The following is an 8696-nucleotide window of genomic DNA, read 5'->3' as shown; positions in this document are numbered from 1 at the left end:
ATTAACAGATTTTATACCACCAGTTTCTAGCTTAGTAATAAGGATGATAAAACAAGGTGGGGATAAAAATAAAATATTTAAACAGTTAAATAAAGCATTTGTTCGTTATCCTGATGCTTTTGAATCGTTTAAGATAAACCAGACTATATTAATAAAGGAAAACCAAAACTATATTAGCAATGTATAAAATGTATTTATAATTACATATAATAAATTTATATAAAAAAAAAAATGTATATATGTAAAAATAAAATATTTTTAACCTTTATATATCTAATTTTAAATAAATAAGAATGTAAATATACAAACTACTAATTATAGTGGGGGTGATAAGTAGTTAAATGAATTAATCCAAATCTTATCAATACAAGACTGATAAATTAAAAAATGTATCCATTTTAAATGTGGAAATTGATGAACCGCACAGGTAAGAAATTCATTTTTATACTATGAAAAGGTTAGTAATTGCAATTAAGAATAGGAAATTTGATCAAATGTTCGTAACATGTCTTCTTCCTAAGATTAAGGGTGGTGGTGTTTGATCAACACTGCTGGGAAGCCATGATGTAATATACCGTTTTGTTTTTAAATCCCCGAAACAGTGTTTCATGGTAAACAACTGATGATCCCTTGAAAAATAAAAAAAATGGTATTATAGTACATTCGAGAGAGTTGATGCAGTGATTGCAGGTGATTAAATTAACAAATGATAAAAAGTAATTTTTTGTATAGTTTTAAAAGTTAAAAACTTCAAAGACTATATATATATATATATATATATATACATAAATTGTATATATATATATATACATAAATTGTATATATATATATATATATATATATATATGTATATATAAGTTGTATGTATGTATATATATATATATATACATAAGTCGTATATATATATATATATACATACACAAGTTGTATATACATATATAAATACATAAGTTGCATGCATATATATATACGCATACATTAGCTGCATCTATATATATATATATATATATATATATATATATATACAAAGCATACATAAGTTGTATGTATATATACATATACATACGTTGCATGTATATATATATATATATATATATATATACACACATACATTAGCTGTATCTATATATATATATATACATACGCATACATAAGTTGTATGTATATATATATATACACACACACATACGTTGAATGTATATATATATACATACATTAGCTGTATCTATATATATATACATACGCATACATAAGTTTTACGTATATATATATAGACATAAGTTGCATGTATATATATATATATACATACAGACACATACATAAGTTGCATGTATATATATATATACATACATACACATACATAAGTTGCATGTATATATGCATATATATACACACATACATACATAAGTTGCATGTATATATGCATATATATATACACATACATACATAAGTTGCATGTACATATGTATATACATACACATACATAAGTTGTATGCATATATATATATATATATATATATATATACGTACATAAGTTGTATATATATACATATATACGTACATAAGTTGTATATGCAGTGATGATCATATTTATTGGCACGGTAAAATAAAAGTTAAATTTTGTCTAATAAATTCTAAAAAAGGGATTAAATTAAAGAATATAACAAAGTATATTATGTATTTTTAACTGGCCTTTCCGATGCAGCAATCGGATTTTAGAAAAAATAAATAACAAAGGAACAACAAACATAATTGCAAAAAACCCCTGTTCAAAATTATTGGCACGATTTATTTAATAATAAATTGTATAGCCTTTGGCCTTGATTACCTTCCTCAGTCGCTTTTCATAGTTTACAACCAAGTTGTTGCACTCTTCAGTAGTAATTTTAGCCCACTCTTCCTGACAATAATCCTCCAATTGAATAAGATTCTTAGGCTTCCTTTGCATTACCCTCAATTTTAATGTTCTCCATAAATTTTCAATTGGATTAAGGTCTGGGCTTTGTGATGGCCACTCCAAAACATTAATATGATTGTCCTCAAGCCATTTCTTAGTCAGTTTAGCCGAATACTTTGGGTCATTATCTTGCATGAACCACCAACGACAACCAAGTGAGAGATCTTTAGCAGAGTCTTTCAGGTTTTCATCCAATATTTTAACATAATCTTCCTTTTTTATGCTACCTGTGACCTTAACAAGTCGCCCTGGTCCAGAGGCAGCAAAGGATCCCCAAAACATCAAACTGCCTCCACCGTGCTTCACTGTGGGTATGGTGTTCTTAGGCAGGAAAGCTTCGCCAGATTTTCTGTAAATATAAGACACTTTATTATGGCCAAATAACTCTATTTTCGTTTCGTCAGTCCATAGAACACGTTTCCAGAATGCAACATCTTTATCAATATGACGTTTTGCAAAGGCTAGCCTTGCTTTCAGGTGCATAGGCTTCAATAAGGGAGTCTTTCTCGGACGACATGCTTTTAAACCAGCTCTCTTCAAAACTCTACCAACTGTATGTCGAGATACATTCACTCCAGAGGTGCTCTGTTCATCAACAATCTCCCCAACAGAGATCCTTGGGTTTTGTTTTACTTGTCGAACAATTTTCCGTTCATCTCTTGGGGAAAGAATCCTTTTTCTCCCTCTACCCTCTAAACTCATAACGTGGCCTTGCGATTTGAACTTGTTTATTATGGCTCTAACAGTGGATTTGGGAAGGTTTAGCTTCTTTGAAATCTTATCATAGCCCTCCCCATTGGTATGGCATGCTACAACAAGCTTCCTGACGTCTTCGCTGTGTTCCTTAGTTTTAACCATGGCGATTGAAAATTATAATTTAGTCACTTATAATAGTTTAAATAAATCGCTATCTAAAAATTATCTGATAAAAATTATTCACTGAATTAGCGTTAAACAAGCATAATATGGCTATAAAAAAGTTCAGAAAGCACGTAAACCGGAAATTGATTGATATTATACTGATACTAAAAGAAAAACAAAGCCGTGCCAATAATTTTGAACAAGGGTTTTTTGCAATTATGTTTGTTGTTCCTTTGTTATTTATTTTTTCTAAAATCCGATTGCTGCATCGGAAAGGCCAGTTAAAAATACATAATATACTTTGTTATTTTCTTTAATTTAATCCCTTTTTTAGAATTTATTAGACAAAATTTAACTTTTATTTTACCGTGCCAATAAATATGATCATCACTGTATATACATATATACGTACATAAGTTGTATATATCTATCTATATATATAAAAATGTAATTCTTGGTTTGTTACAAGTGAATAAAAACATATTTCTATGTTACCAATTTATTTGAAATTTTTAGATAACCCATCTTTAGAGTCGAGGGATGTTTTTATGTTATTAAACTAAATTTACCTCGCGAATTATTAAAATATTAAATAAAATAAACATATTTTCATAACCGTTAGTGCGAATCTGTTTTGTTGATAAAACTGAACTTCCGGTTCGATTCATTTCACAGCTACGAATTCATTCCGTACGCCTCCCGATACATTGCTTCGTCAACATGCGACCATTTTATATCTCTCGAAGACACTTCCATATTTAGCCAAAAAAAAAAAAAAAACAAATGGGTGACCGATTTACCAGAACGTGGTAACTAAAAAGTGAGTACCGCTTTAAAATGTTGAAATAATTTTTTTTTTTTTCATAATCCAGTGAAAAAATTTCAAAAAACCTATCAGTATAGAAATTTGCATGGGGGTGATGGTTGTATAACTCCGCCATGTAAGTAAATAGATAAAAAATGTTACGTGCACATGCGTTAGCCTTGACTAGGGGGGGAGTAAGGGAATGACCATTAAATAATTCTGCAGGTCGCCATGGAAATCAACGCCCAATGATTACCAAAATAGTTTTCATGATATGAAGAAATTTTTTTTTCGAAAAGTGGGTGATCACTTTTCCATGTAAATTTAACTTAAAATGAGCACCCACTTTCTGGCCACCCGGGGAAGGGGCATTTATTTTCGTGTTTATTGGCTTAAAGGTTTTTTGACAAGGCAGTTTGGTACGCAAGTGCATATTTAACAGTTTTCGTTTATGCTCACGCGTAGCATAAACAAAGGCTACGTCTGTGAAATGGAAAATAGTCCCATAGTTCAGGGGTTATTACCATGCAAAAGAAATCAAACAAAAAACTTTTTAGCCAAGAAACACACAGAAAAATAAAAAAAAGCATAGCATCCATTTTTTTTCTATCGAATTCATTTGCTGTTTTTATTGAAAACTATTTTCCCCCGGATTTTTTTATATAATTTTCCATTAAGGGCCGTGCGTCTCACGTTCATATATAACAACATTTTTTTTTCTAGACTTCGGTGTACTAAAAACGAATCTGCAAACCGTTTCCGTTTCAAAAAAAAAGTTTTTATGATATGAAGAAATTACTTTTTCGAAAAGTAGGCGATCACTTTTCCATGTAAATTTAACTTAAAATGAGCACCCACTTTCTAGCCACCTGAGAAAGGGGGGATTTTTTCCCATGTTTATTGGCTAAACAGCTTTCGTTTATGCTCACGCATAGCATAAACAAAGGCTACGGCTGTGAAATGGAAAATAGTCCCAGAGTTCAGGGGTTATTACCAAACAAAAGAAATCAAACAAAAAACTTTTTAGCCAAGAAACACACAGAAAAATGCCCCTCTCTCAGGTGGCCAGAAAGTGGGTGCTCATTCTAAGTTAAATTTACATTGAAAAGTGATCACCCACCTTTTGAAAAAGTAATTTCATGAATATCATGAAAACTTTCTTTTTGCTACGGAAACGGTTTGCAGATTCGTTTTTAGCACACCAAAATCTACAATAAAATATTTCGTTATATACAAATATGAAACGGGCTTTAAAGTAAAATAATACCGGATTTTTTGGAGCAGATTTGCCGTTTAGTTGTACAAAAATCCTCAAACCAGGTAATCACTAAAAGGGACTTTTAAAAATCGTCACCTGTATCGAGCAAAAGTTTAAAACCACCGATTATATGCCAGCCTACGTCATGATAACATATTGAGTGAGTTCCTAACAATATTTTGTATAGTTTTTTTAGTTTAAACTCATTTTCCCAAAATTTCCCCAAACTTAACGCGTTCGATACAGTCTGCCGCCATTTGTATTTTTCAGATATACCGATAAACATTGAATGTTTTTGAAAAGATTATACATTACATAAAAACACTAAAATCTTATCCAGTTAGGTAGAACACTTACTTTTCTTGCCTTTGATAACATTTATTTGTTATATATTTATTTTTTGACAACTTTTTTGTAGCCGTGTTTAGTAATATGAACCCTTTTCATTTAATGTAACGTTTAGTCGGCTTGAAAAACAGTGTTTATCGGTGTATTTGAAAGCTACAAATAGTGGTGGACACTGTTGATTACTTTAAGTTAGAGAAAGTGAGTTAAAACTAAAAATGACTATACAAAATACTGTCAGAAACCCACCGATTATGCCAGCCTATGTCATGGTAACATATTTGTGGGGTTTCAGACACTGTTTGGTATAGTTTTTAGTTTTCAACTTACTTTCCTAAACTTAACGTATTCAACAGAGTCTGCGACCATTTCTGTTTTTCGAGCCAATTAAATATTTTACATTACATAAAAACGCTAAACAATTATCCAATTAGGTAGAAACGTAACTTACCTTACCTTTGCTTTCATTTATTTGTTTTTGGACAACTTTTTCGAATCTGTGTATAGTAAGCCCCCCCCCCCCCCATCAACCAAATATTAATTACTAACTCACATTTTTGTATACAGAAAACAACAAAAACAACAAGAAAAAAAACATTTAGCATTTCAACATTTTTGCTACGTTCCGCTTCATCCACTGATTGTTGGTCGAGTCCAAACCATGAATGATTGACAGAAACTCCAGATGATCCAGATCAAATTTTGCGAGAGTACCATTTTTTTTTTTTTCATTTTCGCCTTCTTTTTCACTTGTTGGAGTGGATTGCTGTACTAAGAATATAAGAAACATGCATTTTTCTCTTTTTATTAAATTTTTACATTACACCAAATTGAGCCACTGCAACGCGTGGCAGGGTACAGCTAGTATATATATAAAAATGTAATTTTGGTTCGTTAAAAGTGAATAAAACCATATTTCTACGTTACCAATTTAATTGAAATTTTCAGAAAATCTATCTGTAAAGTCAATGAATGTTTGCATGTTATTAAAATAATTTTACATTGCGAATTATAAAAATATTAATTAAAATATAAATATTTTTCGAAGTCGTTTCTGCGAGACTGCCCAATAATATTTCTGGTAACTTCTGTTTCAATTACAAGATAAGTAAAAAAAAAAATGTTACTCATGCAGACAGTGATCCATGCTGAAATAATAACGTTATTATTAAAAAAGACATTCTTAACATGGGGAAGTGGGGGGGGGGGGTGTTTTGTACCTATTCTGTAACCTTACAATTGAATAAAAACATATAAAACTTTAATTAAACGCGGAAATACGATTTAAAAAAATAGCGCGGATCACTTTCTGCATTAACACAAAAAAAAAATCCCATATTTTAAAAATTTAAATTCATTTATGTACTTACCAATTTTTAAATTTTAAATACATTTATTTATGTTAAGCTTTTCACTCATGAAACATTATGTTTTAATTGTCTAGTTTGTGTTCTTTTTTTGTTTACATAAAAAAGTTTGTTTTAACTTTTTCTAAACTATTTCATTTTTACGACATGCCTCAACGTATTATAAACGCCCTAACCTCCCTATGTTAAAAAAAAAAACACGCCCTTTCATAAACCTCGAAAGCCGTTCTTAATATGGGGAGATTGGGGGGGGGGTGTTCATTCCGTAAGCCGTTTTAACATATGGAAGTTAGGGTGTTTATAATATGCTGGGGCGAGTCGTAAAATTAACGAAGTTGCTATCTATTATTTATTGTAAAAATTGCTTGAAATTTATTTATTTGACAAAAAAAAAATTACAATTTGGTACTCCTTGGGCGTTGAGTTCCATGGCGACCAGCAGAAAAAAATAATAGTCGCTCTCTTAGTCCCCACCCCACCCCGCACATAACATATTTTATTTACTGACGTTGCCGTAACTAAACGATTATTTGTCACATTTACAAACATTTATTTATTTATTTATTTATTTTGAAAAAAAGTTTTACTTTTTATGAATATTAAAAGAAAAATGGGTACTCATGCAGAGAGTGATCCGTGTTGAAATAATAACGTTATTATTTAAAAAGCCATTCTTAACATGGGGAGGGGAGGGTGTTTTGTACCTATTCTGTACTTCAACCTTGCAATTGAATAAATAAAAAACATAAAACTTTAATTAAACGTGGAAATACGATTTAAAAAATAGCGCGGATCACTCTCTGTATTAGCACCGAAAAATGTTATTAAACATTTATTAATAATTTCTCACTTTTACAAACATTTGATTTTAAATTTCTTTTTAAATGACGACTCTTTTTTTTTTTTAATAGTATTTGCGGATGGGTATGTTGACCCCCCCCCCCATGGTGTTTATTCCGAAATCCGTTGTTAACATGGAGAGGTTGAGGGTGTTTATTCTGAAAGCCATTCTTTACATTTGTGGAGGTGGACCTAATGTAAAAAAATAAATAAATAAATAAAAAATAAAAAAAACTAAATCATTTACTGATAACTTTTCACTTTTACAAATATTTTTTAATTGACATGCGCGGATGAACAAATTGTGGAATAGTGCGAAAACAAAACGTTTTTGTAATAAACTTCGGGATAGTTTTTTGGGTAAATGTGTACATTTAGGTCCACCTCCACAATTTTCTTTTTTAAATGACGATAAAATAAAATTGATAAATAAATTTACTTCTTCGCAACTTTCATTGATAAATAAATCTACTTCTCTGCAACGGGCACTGAACTCCTCCCCTTTTTTTAATAGTATTTTCGGGTGGGTATGCTGACAACAAATATCAGTTAAATTTTGCAAATAGACCCCCCCCCCCTCCAACAGTAGTGTTTATTCCGGAAGCTGTTCTTAAGATGAGGATGTTGGGGTGATTATAAGGTGGACCCAATCTAAAAATAAAACAAAAAAATAAGACAAGTTTTTTAAATGATTAAAATAATTTTTCACTTTTACAAACATTTTTACATGCACACATAAGCAACTATTTTTTTATTAAGTTTTTTTCACTTTTTTTATCTAAAAATTATTAAATTTCAATGAATAGAATAATAAATCATTTATCATTAATATGTGTTTTTGGTTTTGTGTTGAATGAAACTTTTTTTTTTCATTACAACAATAATGAACCAATTTAAATCTTCCGGCATGCGTTTAAGGGTTACGAAATTATCAATAAATCGTTTAGTTACTAAGCCAACCTCAATAAATAAAAAAAAATGTTACGTGCGTATGCATTAGCCTTGACTGGGGGGGGGGTCTAAGGGAGCGACCATTAAATAATTATGCTGGTCGCCATGGAACTCAACGCCTAAGGAGTACCTAAAGTGGCACTTATGCACTTATGTTATCGTGCTATTTTTTAAAATAGTATTTTCCTGTTAAATTCAAATTTTACAATATGTTTTTCTTTATTAATTTGTTAGGTGAAAGTACAGATAACCCGGTCGGTTTCTAATGCGTGGAAAATCTAGCCCCCCCCCCCTAAAAGAAAGGGTTACTCT

Source organism: Euprymna scolopes, unplaced genomic scaffold (genome assembly GCF_053919585.1).
Source record: "Euprymna scolopes isolate OS-2025 unplaced genomic scaffold, ASM5391958v1 sca222, whole genome shotgun sequence".
Taxonomy (NCBI): domain Eukaryota; kingdom Metazoa; phylum Mollusca; class Cephalopoda; order Sepiida; family Sepiolidae; genus Euprymna; species Euprymna scolopes.
Note: the sequence above shows the minus strand (reverse complement) of the source record.